Source organism: Fukomys damarensis, unplaced genomic scaffold (assembly GCF_012274545.1).
Source record: "Fukomys damarensis isolate Sample0158 unplaced genomic scaffold, DMR_v1.0_HiC HiC_scaffold_4, whole genome shotgun sequence".
In the NCBI taxonomy this organism is placed as follows: Eukaryota; Metazoa; Chordata; class Mammalia; order Rodentia; family Bathyergidae; genus Fukomys; species Fukomys damarensis.
Genome location: NW_022900916.1, coordinates 10395666 through 10408196, shown reverse-complemented (window position 1 = coordinate 10408196; position 12531 = coordinate 10395666).

Genomic DNA, 12531 nt, shown 5'->3' with positions numbered 1-12531 from the left:
ACCTGGAAACCATGGGCTGGAGGAGGGAAGGTGGTTTGGGGCGGAGATGAGCTTCAGGCCCACAAGCTTCTTGCTATACTCTGTTCCTCAAAGAACTCAGGTGCTTTGGTTATTTTGGTTTATTTTTGATGGTAAATGTAAGCAGTTTGTAGGATAATTTCTAGGACAGAAGCAATTAAAGCTTTACTAGGTGATAGGTTGTAGAGAACTATAGTATTTGTAAACTGAATAACATGGCTCGTGTTTTTGTAAATAGAATTTATGTGGATAAAGATACTTAATTTTTAAAACACTATAAATGTTAAGGCCAATATTGCTGCTTTGTTTCACACATAATTGTACAATTTTAAATTGCGGAATTTCAGATAAACAGGTAAGTGTACAAAATACTATATAGCAAATGCTTTAGAAATACCATTGCCCAACTGGGGTTTTGGTTGTGCTGGGGACTACACCCGGAGCCTCACACAATGCTAGGCAAGCACTCTGCCAATAACCTGCATCCCCAACCCTTTGAAATGTTTGAGAGTCTCTCTGACCTGCCTAAGATCCCACTAATTTGCCTGGGCTGGCATTGAGCTTGAGGCCCTGCTGGCTCAGCCTCGCAAGCTGAGATTACAAACCATGCTTGTATAAGATGTTTTAAAGAAAATAAAACACAAATGTAGCCTTTTCCTTACTGAGGTACAGTTAGATTTCTCCTACCTTTCACTATACAAATAGCTCTGAAATAAATGTTTTGTCAAAATCAGTGGGAGGGTTCTAGGACCTCCCACCAGAGATGCAACTGTTACAACATGAGATGTGCACATTTTCATTTGTAATCTAAGTATTAACAAATGGCTCAGCGTGGTGCTTGTATTAATTCAGTCTCCTGCCAGCAGAATGTAGAGTTGCTGTTACTCCATATTCTTTCTAATACTGGATGCTGTTGGACTATTTGCCAGTCTGATGAATTTGGAATAGTCTTTGATGTTTATAAATTTGTGTTTCTGATTTCTATTAAGGTTGACTGTCTTCTGGTGTTTATTGGCCAGCCCCTGTTCTGCATTGCCTGTTTGTGTCCTGATTGCCAATGTTTCTGTTGTGGTGCTTGTCTTTTCCCTGTTGATTTAAGGGCTTTCTGTGTATTCCTGTTTAATCCATGACATTTATATAGGTTACAAGTGTCTTCTCTCTGTCTATGGCTTATATTTTCACTTTTAGGATTTTTATAGTGCAAATTTTTTATTTTAATACTTAACTGTCTATGGTTTCTGCTTTATTTACTTTGATTCTTTTCTGAATATGTTTTTATTTTTCACTTAGGTCTTTAAAGCCACTAGGGAGTGTATTTTTGGTATATATAGTTTATGACACCTACCCCAGGTTTTATAATTTTCAGTACTTATACCTAGTTTTCACAGTGCCATTTATTTAAAAGTTTATCTTTTATATATCTCTGTCAAACATCAATTTCTCTTATTCATACCCCTTTCTGTATGTCTTATAACTACCATATCTAGCCCTATCACCCTTTAAGTATACATAGCTCTGCAGTATGAATTCCTGTCACACAGGGTTGGGGTGCAGCACTGTCACACACAGTTGGGGTTTTTATTGGCTTGGGGGCATCTTGAAACACTACAGTACTCAAAAGTTTTAGGATCAGCTTGTCAGGTTCCTACAAACCTTTATGGGGTTTCATTTATAAAGAATTGCATTGAATTAAGTTTGGGGAGAATTGTCTTATAATGCTGAGGCTTTGTAAATATAAACATGGTGTGTCATTCCATTTATATCTTTTATATCTCCCATAAAGTTTTATAATTTTCTACTAAAGTTAAAAATTTACATGTCTTTTAGCTTTTGTCGCTATTATACATAGTAACAGTTAAATTATCTTAAGTTGTAATTGTTAATTAGTGGCATACAAATACCTCTGGATTTTTATCTATTGATATTAATAGAAATATGAAACAGCTTGTATTAACTTTTCATTAATTTTTAAATAATATGTAGGTTCTCCTATTTTTTATATGCGTAGTATTATTGTCCACTATATTAGTAGGTTTTTTCCTCTGAGTTTGAAGTTAGATTACACTCTTCTGTTACCTTTCTCTGATTATATAATAACTGGCCTGGAAATCTATGAAAAAAACATAATGTAAAGTTACTTGGCAATACAGTACTATAAACTTTGTTTAAAAACACGTGAATCCACAAATTTAATCTATATATAATCACTATATAGTTGAGACTGCCCTGGAACTCACTGTACTGTATAGCCCAGGCTTGTTTCGAACTCACAGCCATCCTCCTGCCTCAGCCTCCTGAGTGCTGGGATTATAGGCATGCGCCACCACGCCTGGCCTGAGGCCACAAATTTATACCACGTTGTATGTTGGTCTGTGTGTAAAATTTGATCTTTTTTTTTTTTTTGAGACAGGGTCTTGCTATGTAGTCCAGGCTTACCTTAAATGTGTAGCCTAGGCTGGCCTTGAACTCATGACAATCTTCCTGCCTCAGCCTCCCAAGTGCTAGGATTAAATGTGTGCACCTCTACACCTCGCTTCAAATCAATTCTTACATTGTGGAGCAAATAAATGGAAAATGCCAGTTAATTAGCCTGATTGAAATAAGATAACAGTATCATGTATTATAACCGTCATACAGAGTTTTCCTATGTGAAATGAAGGTGTCATGAAGGTCACAGTCTAAAGTGGTTTTTAGGAGAGAACCAGTTTCTTGTCTTTTTCAGCTTCTGGTGGTTGCCGGCTGGCTCACTTAGCCCACACAGTTCCACCTCCACTGTCTTCAAATCACCTTACATGTCTATGAAATCTTGCTTTGCCTTTCTTACGAACAGTAATCATAGCATCCAGGGCCCAATGGATTATCCAAAATAATCTTAGGATCCTGCATTGCATCTACAAAGAACTTTTCTTCAAATAAGGTGATATTGTAAATTCCAAGAGTGAAGATTTGGTATTTTGAGGTGGCTGAATGTACCTACCATACTGTTCAAAATAATTTTATTACTACATATAAAATACATGAAAATGTATAGTTCTCAGGCCCAGTGCTCTTCAAAGTCTGTTGCCCTCCCTGATTCCCAATTCTAAGTATTGTAGTAATTTCTTCCTTTTCTTTTGTACCTTTTAGTATCTTAATACTGTATGTGGTTCTTATTTTGGCCCTTTTAAGTTTAAAATAAAAATAAAATGTTTGCTTTTCTTTGCTTTTTTTTAAAAAAACTGACTCAACTTGATGGATTTAGCATATTTTCATTGTGTAAATTACCATAATTCATGTATCTCTTATTGATGGTCATTTGGATTGTTTGGGGCTTTTGCTTGTATGAAACAATACAGTGGACTTGCTGGGCTAGAGAATATGTATTCATGTTTAACTTTGGGCCTGCCAAAGCATTTCTCAGAATAGCTATGCTTATTTACACACCCTCCAGTAATGGATAACTAGCCCCATTATTTCATCGGCTTACCAAGACTTGGCATTGTTTTACTGTTTAATTTTAATTTTTAAAATTACTGTTTAATATTTGCCAATTTGGTGAATATGAAATGTTTCATACTGCTTTTAATTATCTTAACTAGCTTAAACATTTCATTTTTTATATTCGTCCTGTGAAATTATTGTTTTTGTTTTGTACTTTTTTCTCAATGGTTGGTTATAGTTCCATAATTCTCTGGTACTGGTCCTATGGTTATATATATGTCATAAATACTGTCTCCCAGGCCCATAGAATGAGTCATGAAGTATTTGCCCTTCTATACTCTGAAATAATTTGTGTAAGATAGGAATTTTGAATTCACCATACCACTGGGGCCTAGAATCCTATTTGTGAGAAGATTGTTTTAAAATTAGTGATTCAGTATTTGTAGTGCATGTGTATGTGATACCCAGGGCCTTTGCACTGAGCTACATCCCCAGCCTTTGCATTTCTATTTTGAGACAGATCTGGCTAAGTCACTGAGTTGCTCAATGCTCAGGCCGGGCTCAAACTTGGAATCGTCCTGCCTCAGGCTCCGGAATTCGGAGATTACAAACAGGTACCACCACATGTGACCTGATTCAGTCCTGTGATTGTGAGACTGTTTGGATTTTTATTCATTAATCATATTTTTCCAGAATTTTTCCATTTCATCTGAGTGCTCAGATTTATTAGCATGAAGTTCATAAAGCCTACTGTATTCTTAATATCTTTAGCATCTGCCGTCATGTTTCTTTCATCCTTATTAATTTTGTGCCTTCCAATTTCCTATCCATATTGCCAGCCTTGTGAGTTTCATCCATATTTTCAAAGGATCAAGTTTGACTTTGTTGTCATTATTTGATATTTATTTTCTTTAGTTTCTACTTCTGTCTTTATTCTACTTTGCTTAAGTTTATACTTAATGTGATACTTACCTCATTAGTTTTCAACCACATATAACCATTTGAAATTTTAAGTTTTCCTATACTATTCTAACTCGTTCAAAATTTTTTTATATATAGAATTTTTTTTCATGGTTTTCAATATATTTGAATTCCCCATTATAATTCTTTGATCCATAGTAGTAGTAATGTGCCCAAATAGGATTGCCTAAGGGTTTTGTTCATTTACTTGGCTGGTTGGCTTCTTTTCGTTTTGACTACTGAGTTAACTACTTTGTGGTCTCTATAATATTCAGACCCTTAAGAGTTCCTGAGACTCGGTTTTTGGCCTAGTTTATGGTCAAAATATTTAACTGAACTTGGATATCATATGACATTTCCATCAACAATTCATATATATTATACACTGGATAGCCGCAGTGTGTAAGGCTGTACCATCTAGGTTTGTGTGTCTTGTCCTGTTTACAAAATGAGGAATTGCCTAATAATGCATTTCCCACAGTCCTTAAATGAGGTGTGATTATATTTCATGTGTGTGGATGTATATTCCATTTATAGAGTTCTGTGTTCATCTGGTACATCATTATATTGCTTAAAGCGTCAATATGTTAACTGAAACACATGTAAAATAAGGATACAATGCGTTGAAAATAAACAGGACAAAAATTTATCAGGTAAAACAGGCTTCCCTGTTTGCGGTTTGCTCCACTTCTCAAATCTGGAGGTTTATGTCTTTGCCAAGTTTGGGGAATTTTCAGCTGTTATTTCTTCCAGCATGTTTCTGCCCTATTATCTTTCTCCTTTCCTTCTAGGCCTTTAATAATATGAATGTTTTCAAAGAGTCCCACAAGTCTTGGAGACCCATTCTTTTTTTTTTTTTTAAACAGTCCTTTTTCTCTCTAGGTATAAGATCATTTCTGTCTGCTAGCTCACATTTCTCCATATCTTGCACTATTGAGTTCATCCATTGAGTTTTTTATTATATAATTCTTTTAAAAGTCCATTTGGTTCTTCTATTTAATGAGACTTTGCTGGGATTATTTTCTCATTTGCTTCAAGAATGATTATAGTTGCTTATTGAAGCATTTTTATATGACAATTTCATTTTTATATGACATCAGATAATTGTAAAATCTGTGATGAATCAGCACTGTCATCCTGTGTCACCTACTGTCTTTTTTTCCTTTGGTTGGAGGACTGGTCTTTGGTGTGATGAGTGATTTCAGTCAGAACCTGAGAATTTCTGGTATTAGGGAACGTGGCTCTGCACTTGTATGTAGCAGGCTTCCCCTGGCCCCACTCCCCTTGTCCCAGCCTCACAGCCTTGCTCCTGTGACTGTGAAACCACTGCAGTGTTTGGTTGGAGTCAAAAAGTTGCTGTCTAAAAGTTATTTGTCTTGGTAGGCGGCCCCTTTCCTGGAGAGCCAACTCTTGTTGAGCAGTTTTTCCTCCCTGTCTGCACACATTGCTGTTTCTGGATCCCCACTCTCTTCAGCTCTGTTTCTGGGACTTATGAGGAAAAGTAAAATCCAGACAATGCACCATGTTGTTTCTTGTGTCCAAGGTCCCTAGCCAGTTTTTCTTTTCTCCACTTTTCACAGACTTTGCATGTTTCTTTTTAATATAATGTCCCATTTTTAGTTTCATGTAACAGGAGAAATAAGGAAAAGTACATCTCCAACTTTTGGAAAGTTGAAGTCCTTCATATTTTTAAATTGTCAAATCATGTGTTTAGTCCATGAAATAGAAGAGATTAGGAAAGAAAATGCTACCTCTGCATCAGTCATTGTTTCCTGCTGAGCACAATAATCAAAATGTAAAATGTAAACTGTCAGAATGTAGAATCATCAAAATGTGGAAATAATTTGACACAAATTTTCCCTTTCCCAGGATGTGTAGTTTCTCTTTAAATCAGAGGTGGTCATCATGCTCCTGATTTTATACATGACCTAAGAGGAAATAAGTTGAAATTCTGAAAAGTGTAGGACACCAGTATTAGAGAGATACCATCCACTTTATAAAAAGGACCTAAACTGTAGCAAGTTGGGCTCCCAATTCATTTTTTTCACCCACTGACCCATATTACCTCTAATAATAGAGTTTATTAGGTTTTTCTTCTGTTTTGTTTCAGATATTGGGGATTGAACTGAAAAGCTTCACACTAACTAAGCTGTTAGGTAAAAAGAGCCAAAAACCAGGACCATAACTAGCCTTTATAATGGGGAGGATATGCTAGGGTGTCTCCAAACAAAGGAGAGAGAGCAACATGGCAGAACAGGGAGCTTCTTTTATAGGAGCTGGGTGGAGTTGAGTGAGGTAATAGTAAGAGATTGGAGGAGCCTGTAACATCACTAGAAGGGGCTTGTGACATCACTAGCTGCTAGGCGGTAGCAAGTATCAGGTTACTGTTTTGGTGGGAGAAGAGGCATGATGGGAAGAAGAAGCCTGTCCTTTGTTGGGAGAAGCCATATTTTAACATGGAGGCTACTATTCCAGGTGGCATCCATCTTAAGGCAATGGAACTCTAACATAAGCTATGTCCCCAGGCATTTTTTATTTTGAGACAGGATCTTACTAAATCACTGAATTGTCCAGGCTAGGCTTAAACTTGTGATGCTCTTTCCTCAACCTAACAAGACTGCTGAAAGTACAGGCATGTTTTTAAGAAGATTATAAACTTGTAAGTCATCAAGGAAAGCATTTGGTTGCAAATAATGGAAAAAAATTCTCTGGTCATTTTCATCTATATTGTAAAGCCAATCTTTACCTCAAAAAAAAAAAAAAAGTACATGCCAGGCATTTACGTCCCTACACATACGCCCAGAAGCCAGTTCCAGACACTTGCTGAGAGATTAAGAAGTAAAAATCATCGCATTGGAATGGGATGGTGATTATTGCATTTGGCAGGGCTATTTGAATAGAATTCTAGGAACAGCCTCTAATTGGAGTCGTCAGAGGTGAAAGGCTAAAAACTAGAGTATGGATGATACTTTTGAGGTGCTTTGCTATAAAGGGGAGCAGAGCAGCTGAGGAAAGATGAGTTCTAGGGAGGCATTCTTGTATGCTTAAGATATAGGCTGATATAGCATGTCTTTGAGCTGAGAGTGGATTCACTTTTAGAATAGAAAAAACTGCTGAAACCAAGAGAGGAAGGCTGATTGCACAACAGGGTCCTTGAGAAAAGAATAGAGGAAGGGATCTGGTGGCCAAGGGGGAAGGCAAGTTTTGATAAAAGTGGGCACAGCTCATTATTTTAGGAGAAAAAAACAATTTGAAAAGTTTTAGTAATTAGGCTGAGTTCTCTTTGATTATACTTGTTTCCCCAGCAAACTAAGCAAGGTCATTACCCAAGACCGGATAGAGGTAATATAGAGGGATAAGGGTGTAGGAGAGCAAGTGAAGAAGAATACATAAAAAACATTGGACTAGGGATTCTAGCCAGTGCACTAAGACAAGAAAAAAAGCAAATGTTAACAAGAACTAAACTGTTAACTGTTAGCACATAATGTATTTCCATATAGAAAAGCTGAATGATGTGCCAGTTAAGCAAGCGTTAGAATTAGCTTACATGGATGAATATAAGATCAGCACACAAAAACTTGCTACACAAGAATAAGAAAACATTTAAGCTAGTCCATCCTTTAACCAAGAGATGAGGAAACCAAACAACAAAATATGCAATATTGTTGCTAAGAAAACAGTCTTAGCTACATAAATGCTGATCAAAACTCCAGTGTTTTTGGACAGTTTTGATAAGCTAATCCTAAAATTGTTATGGAATATCCAATGCCCCCAAATAACCAAGACATTTCTACAGACGAAGATGATAGGAGAATTTACCCTACTAAGTACTAACACTGGCAGGGTACTGCCTTCCTATGCCCACCATTTAGAAGGCAAAGTATTGGCTGTCTTCCTTTTATCTTCCGGTATTATCTGCCACCTCCATCCCAATCTCCGCATCACTACCGACAGCTCCTGCATATCTGGCTTGAGTGCTGGGTTACCGAGTCATTCTCTCACCACCCCAGAGAGAGCAAAAACTTGGTTCTCCCTTCTTTCTCTTCAAATAGATGCATATTCCCCCGCGATAAGTTTGAATTCTGCATTGAGGAATGCAGTAGGTACCACAGTGCTCCCATATCCACCCCACCACCTCCTCCAAAAAAGTAACCTCACACATATTGTAATATACTTTGGAGTAAAAAGGAAAATCACACATATATAGTTGAAATTTTGGCCCTAGCATGTATGAAAGGAGGACAACCACGGCAGTTAATTATGTACTTAGCTGGGGAGGTTTGGTGAGAAACCATGAGCAGAGAGCAAGAAAGTCCTTTACGAAGGACACCGTGCCAGGGACATGTCAATGAACTGGACAGACAAAGCACCTCGAGGCACTTTCTGGAGGGAGAGAAAACATTGAGTAAATATAATGTCAGTAAATTTTTCTAATGTCAGAAAAAAATATTTTGTGACCAAAATAAAAGAGAGCAGGACCTAAAGTGTGGATGGAGTTAGGAGGAGAGACTGAAATGTTGAGTGCAGGCACCCAAAGTGTGTGGGGCCAGGAGTGCTTGAGAGGCCAGATTTTTGCACTAGGTGGGCAAGGCCAGCGTCCTTGACAGGTGGGGAAAGGAAGGCAGTCGGAGGGTGCTGATCTTGCGTTTACCTGAGAGCAGCACATCCGAGTCAAGGATGAGGCTGGGCAAAGGTGCAAGGCGGGCCCAGGTGTCCTGTACAGTCAGGAAAGCAGCACCGCTGTATGTGAGTGGCAGGGTTGGTGCAGAAGCCCGAGGAAGGAGGCTGCCTCTGCATTCCCTCGGGGATCTGGAGTCAAGGTGGACCAGCAGGACCAGCAGAAGCTGCGCTGACATGGAACCAGGAGCTGGAGAGCAAACTGCAGTCTGTGCGGCCAGACTGGAACCTCTGAGAACCACTGGGACCAAAAGGACCAAGGGGAACCCACCCTGTCTGCTTCCTACATTAGTGCACAGGGCTGCTGGTGCTGTCCGTGCCCTCTGACGCATTGCTGCCCGGCTGGGACAGAGCAAGGAGGCCTGGCACAGCTGCAGGACCTAGAGCCTGGCAGCTCCACCACACGCCAAAGTGAGCAGTGGGGCAGCGACAGCAGCCTGACGCCCACAGCGACCTGCACAGCACCTGGCTGCTGTTTTGAGATGTCCTTGCCGTCTCACACCACACTGCCAAGGGAGCCGGGAACCCCTGGAGTGGAGTCCTGGGTAACCAAACTGGACCTGAAAACCACAAGCAGGAACAGCGGGGAGCTGGTGTGGCAGACAGGAGTGAGTTTGGGGCAGCAGAAAGTACATTCTGAGCTAACCAGAATGGGGCATTGACAAATTTCCCCTTCGTTTGTCTGGAACAGCCTACTGAATGTTCAGCTTCCTGCACTGAGCAAGAGGGGTCATGAGTGGCCCTGGCAATTAAAATTGTAAATAAAATTAGAATTTCCTTTTGGGTGTCCATCCAAAAAGAAATGATCCATTTCTATGAGAACAGAGGAGTCCTGGGTTTGACCCAGAACAAAACTCAGTTCACGGAATAGGTAGGATCAAGCCGTGGGTTAGGGGCATTCCATTGCAGCTTTCTTGGTAATGTTCCTGTTCGTGTAATTTCATAGAGGTCTAAAGCACTATTATATCTTTCAAAATATCTGTGTAGTACTAGCCTGATTGCCTTTCATAGTGCTGGGCCTGCCTACCCATTAGCAAGGACATATGGGTTCTTCCTCTCTGTCCCAGTTTAACAGAATCCCATTAGCTTGTTGCCACTGCTACAGGCCTCCTGTAGCTTCCCAGCCTCCCTGCAGCTGTGTGTGGCTTTGGGGTTAAGTGCTGGGCAGTGCTATGCAAACAATATTGTGTGAGATTTCTCAAGTCTCATTGAACTCCAACCTTAAACCCAACAACAAATACAAAGTAGGAAAATAATTGGACATCTTTCTTTCAATATCAGGACCAGGCCAGGCGTATTGATGTGCACCTATAGACTCTGAGAGGCTGAGGCAGGAGGATCACATGCTCAAGCCCAGCCTGCGCAGCTCAGTGAGACCCTGTCTAAAAATAAAAAATTTAAAAAGGGCTGGGGGACAGGGGGGCAGGGCAGAACCAATGTAAAGATGCCTGCCCTCACTGTTTATAATCAGTATTATGAAGAGATTATATGTAATACATTAAGTCAAGAAAATCACATTAAGGATTAAAAAGACAATAAAATACATTATTTGTGGATGATATAGAAATCCCCAAAGAATCTCACAATGAATAATGAGATATAAAAAATTTTGTTAAGATCAATATAGAGATTAAATTTCATTTCTGTATACCAGAATATGAAAAATCATCATTAAAAAAAATAATGTTGATATTATTGATTTAAACAATCACAAACCATGAAAGTTTTAGGAAAAATTTAGCAATGTAAAAAATATATACATTCAAAATAAAATTTTAGCAAAAATATTAAATATCTAAATGGAGAAACAGTCTATGGACTATGAATTATCTATGAATAGATAATTATTTTTCCAAACAGCTTAATTTGCTCAAAATTGATCTATAGATGTAGTCAGTTACAGTCAAAATCCCAAAAAAAGGTTTTTCATAGAACTTGAGAAGTTGATCCTAATATGTATGGAGGAACCAAGGGCCAAAGATAGCAAGATCCACCCCCCAAGTACTGGGGCTCAAACCCAGGGCCTCACACCGAGCTATGTATGCCCCAGTCCTTTTTTTATTTTGAGACAGAATTCACCAGGTTGCCCATCCTGGAGTTGAACTTGTGATCCTCCTGCCTCAGTGTCCCAAAGTCCTGGGATTACAGAAGTGCACCACCACGCCTGGCTAATAACAAAAAATATTTTTGAGGAAGAAAAGTGATTTAGTGAAGCAGAAGCTTTTTCAAATAAAGTTAGAGTGACTAAGGTAGGGTGATACCAAAGCAGGAGTAAATGAACTGCCCAGTCAGAGCGGGAAGCCCAGAATTAGTTAAACCTAGGCATATTTGAAATTTTAAGACAGGCTGGAAATAGAAATGTGGGGAAAGGAAAGACCAAGGCTGAAAAATTGGTTATCCATATGGCAAAAATGAAACCAGATCTACTTCACACTGTACACAAAGATCAAACCTAGAAGGCTTGGGATCCTAGATGCCATAAACAAACGTAAAATCTTCAAAGGAAAACAAATGAGTATCTTTCTGGCTTTAGGATAAGGAAGCATTTCCTAAACAAGACACAAAAATGTGCTAAGCATTGAAACAATATTCACTGTTTTGGATACATTTAAAGTAGTCATCAAAATGTGTCAGTAGAAGACACTAAAGAAAACAGGAAAAATTACAATTCAGCCTTATTACAGAACAAAGCATTAGCAAGCAGACAATAACAAGGATTCCCACAAACTAAGGACTGAACTGCAAAGCATTCAAACAGGCATTAAGTAGAGGAAGGGATACATAGAGCTGATAGAAAAGAAGCCTCTTCAACCTCGTTATCAGAGAAATGTAAAACAACACGCAGAGACAGCAACTTCCGTGTATTTATAAAACTTCAGAAAGCTGACAGTATAAGTGAGGAGGGAATGTGAATCCGTGTAATGACATTTCTGGTAAGAGTGCAAATTACTCTAATCCCTTTGGAAGATCACAAATCGTCATCTTGTAAAGGTGTTCCCAAATTCCACATCTAGATGTTTACCCAAGAGAAACTTTACACCTGTGTAATAAGAGATGGGCGGATGAGTGTTCATAGCAGGAAATACCTCCTTAGAAAAACAAATGGAAACAACCCAAGTACCTATTGGCAGAGTCACACGATGGGCTACAAGAGAAGTAGGAATTAGTGAACTACAACTTTACTGACAACACAGATGTCCAGAGAAATGCTGAGTGAAAAGAGGGAGCTCAGAAAACTAAACATAGCTTGATACGACTTTTATTAACTGAGGAAACCTAATTATGTATTGTTTAAGTGTTCCAGTGTATTTTGCAAGTATATTTTTTAAAAGCAATGGAATAAGCCAGGTGTGATGGTGCATGCTGTAATCCCAGCACTCTGGAGGCTGAGGCAGGAGGATCACCATGAATTCAAGGCCAGCGGAATGACATAGTGAGACCCTGTTTCAGAAAAAA